Here is a 3,447-nt window from a genome sequence, read left to right on the forward strand (position 1 = left end):
CTTCCCCTCGGGACCCGCCGCCCCCCCCCGGCCGGGGCTGGGGGCTCTGGGCAGTGCCTCGGCAGGGCTGTACCTCAGGGCCCCTCGGCCGCGAAGCAAGCGTTATCACACCCTCCTCCCTCTCAGGGAGACTGCCAGGAAAAAGACACTAGTTTACAGAAGATGTCCGGGAAGGGTAGGTAAGGGACACGGAAAAGCTGCCCAGTGCCAAAGAGACAGTTCTTTCCTTTCCCCGCCTGGTAACTGGATGGCGTGGAAGAGAGACTTAAAATCTCAAGGGTTTTTACCTCATTACCAAGCGCCTGACTTGACACCGGCATTAAATCTACATTTCACGTTATGACAGATGTTGTGTTTTCTTTGAACTGAGAGGGAGGAACGTCGTTTTGGCATTACAAGTTACTTTGAAAGTGTTAACATCCAACTTGAAGACAAGGTTTGCAGTTGTGAAAAGACACACTCTACCCAGCTATATGAAAGCCACATGAGAGTCTTGAAATGTTGATTTGGCTTACTTGTTCCTTAATACTTTACACAAGGCTATTTCTGAATCACTAGTGGCAAAGTGAATACTTAATAAAAAGTGAGGTTAAAGAGCTGTGGTTTGTGCCCAGGTAGCTGTTATCAGAGCTGACCTGGAGAAGAAAGGAAAAAAGAAGAAACTGTAGTCACAGTTGCATTTGCTCACATTCTTCCCCAAAGTGATGATATGGTGTCTGTTTCAGCCTATTAAACTGAAACTGCTTTCGCAGGTGTTGGGTATTCCTAAAACACTACTCCCTAATCTGCTAATTCCAGATAAATAAATGACTAAATGATATTTTTGACAATAATATGTGGCAAAGTAGGGATGCAGCTACTGTCCCTGGGGTACTGTAAGATTCTTAACATTGCCAATTATGTCTTCAGGGCAAGGGGTTGGCTTGATTTTGCTTTATTCTAGCACACTGTGGTCTGTAAACAGGCTGGATAACCTTACACACTCAGAAAGCCTTGGAGACATTATTAAACTCGTTTGCATTTTCTTTAGCTGTATTTCTTACCAGTATTGTATTAGTAACTCTGCATTAAAAATGTATAGAGATCAGAGATGTAGAATATCAAAAAGCCCCTAAAATTGCGTTGTATCATCCTGTGTACTGACTCATTGCCTAAAATGCAGCTAAGCTCATGGCTGCTCTATTCGATATTGGTCAGATGAAACGCAGACTCAACCAGGTTCAACCTCTAGATACTTCTAACCAACATCAACGGCAGTTATGTGAAGTACAATAATTTCATGTTGTGTTGTGTGTATGCTTATGCAATATCGTGTATCATATGACGTACAGGCCCAGTTCTGTTATTTTTTATGCTTGTGGAAGTCAGAGATGCCTCTGCTGATGCCTGTCAAGTCACAATAGTGTAAAACTGACACGGTTAAAAGGACTCCTAATTGTGTGTTTTGTACATAGAGGCACATGCACGCACACACTCATCTTCAAAGACTCTTCAAGGACTTGAAATACAAACTTTCATCTGCAAAACCAATGTTAGCAATAGCCCTCAAACATTGCGCATGATCGTGTTTTCACATAAAAGCTACTGGTGATGTTGTGGGATAATTTAACCGCTACTGTTATGACTACAGCCAGATTTAGTTTGCTGTGACAGTTTATAACAGACTTTTCCACTGCTTCTCCTCCATCCAGACTGCCATCTGCAAAGAGTTTAGGTTTTAAAGGGTGAAATGAAAGCTGCACTGGAAGAGCTGTACCTGAAATACTGTTAAACTAATGCATCATAAAACAGGTTCTCAAGTAGACTACCAAACCCATGAACTCCTGCTAAGGTCAGACTGACCCCACTCAGATAAGACTCGTAACAGAGTGAATAATGCTTTATGCAAGTAACTCAAGACAATCCTAATATGCAAGATTAATTGTAAGTAACTGTGATATCGAGAAATACTCACTCCTGTTTTGTTCCCACAGTTAGCATGTCCCTTACTTATTAGCTCCAATTAGTTTCCATGGTACAGCAGTGTCTTTAAGCCAGGGCACTGAGCTTCACTCAGCGTTGCCTAGACTAAACTCACCACCTTTCCTCCAGACAGATGGCCTTGGCAGTTTTGTGTGTCTATGCGGACATGTGTACACATTCACACACATGCACTTCTGCTCGAGAACCTCATGTAATTCTCAACTCTGGCATTTTCAGCTCTCAAAAGTAATTAAAGGGGATCTTTCATGGTTCCTGCAGCAACCTCCGTCTATCTCCGCTGCCAATATGAATAGAATCTGCTTTTTTATTTCCTTGAATCATTATAAGTCTACCCTGGATTCAATGAGTTTTGAAGAGTTTATATAGGAACAGGAGAGGTTCTAGAACATGACTATAAATCCACAGACAAGTCCACAGTCAAATTCTAAATGTACGCATGCAGAGGCTCATGTTGAGCTTGGGTGATACTTGGATGAGATACAATAAAAAGGCCTCTAAAATCCTGAGTGGCAAAGAAAAGGTAAATAAGGAATTACCAACAAATGTTTCTCTCTGAAGATCCCAGAAAACAGCAGGTTCAAAGAAGCATAGAAAGATACGCTTCTTCATATGGAGCACAGTGAAGACTTGGAACTCCTTGTTGCAGGACGCAGTGGAGGAAAAAAATTACATGTATTCAAGTGTTTGGGCAAGTTCATGGAAAAAAAAAAAAAATCTATTCACAGCAATCAGATACTAATGCAGAACTTCTGGTACAGAGAATCCCTGAACTGCCTGGAGAGGATCCTGGACAAGTGTCATTCTGTGCTTGTCCTATTCTTACACTTTACCGCAAGCATCTACTATTTCCAACTATTGGAGGGTGCCAAGCCTAGTATACCCATGATTTAGGGTGGTACAGCTGTTCTTTCTTCCTTAAAGAATTTAACCATTGGTAGTTTTGGGGCAGTATAAGAGAGATGAATTCCTTTTAAGAACTTCAGCCAAGATTTTTAAAGGTTGGCTCATAAATCCGTATTCAGGAACCTAAGTAAAAATGGTCTGATCAAAAGTATTGAGCGCACAGCAGCTGCTACTGAAGTCAGCAGTTAATTTTATATTTCTCCATATGTAGGCATTCCAAAGTCAGACATGGGCTTCTGTAAAATTTGGGTGCTAAATCCCAGACTATATTCTGTGCAAAACTCTTCTCAGCTGTTTCCTAACCTGGAGTCACCTAAATTCCATAGACACATGGTCTTTTAGAAGCGTTCCCCTGGCACCTCTGTGCATTCCCCCATGCTGAAAGCCCATGCTCAAGGCCAAGGAAGATTCAGGAATCAGGCATTCTTTTACTTCAGTCCTCTGAATTGCTTCATTGGGCTCTCAGAATGCACCTACCAGACTTGGACAGCTTTGAGTGGCATAGTTAAAGATCAACCGTTTCTTCTAAAACCTGGCCAGAGGAAGAAGAAATAGATAACT

Source organism: Haliaeetus leucocephalus, unplaced genomic scaffold (genome assembly GCF_000737465.1).
Source record: "Haliaeetus leucocephalus isolate CR32 unplaced genomic scaffold, Haliaeetus_leucocephalus-4.0 Scaffold506, whole genome shotgun sequence".
NCBI classification, from domain to species: Eukaryota; Metazoa; Chordata; class Aves; order Accipitriformes; family Accipitridae; genus Haliaeetus; species Haliaeetus leucocephalus.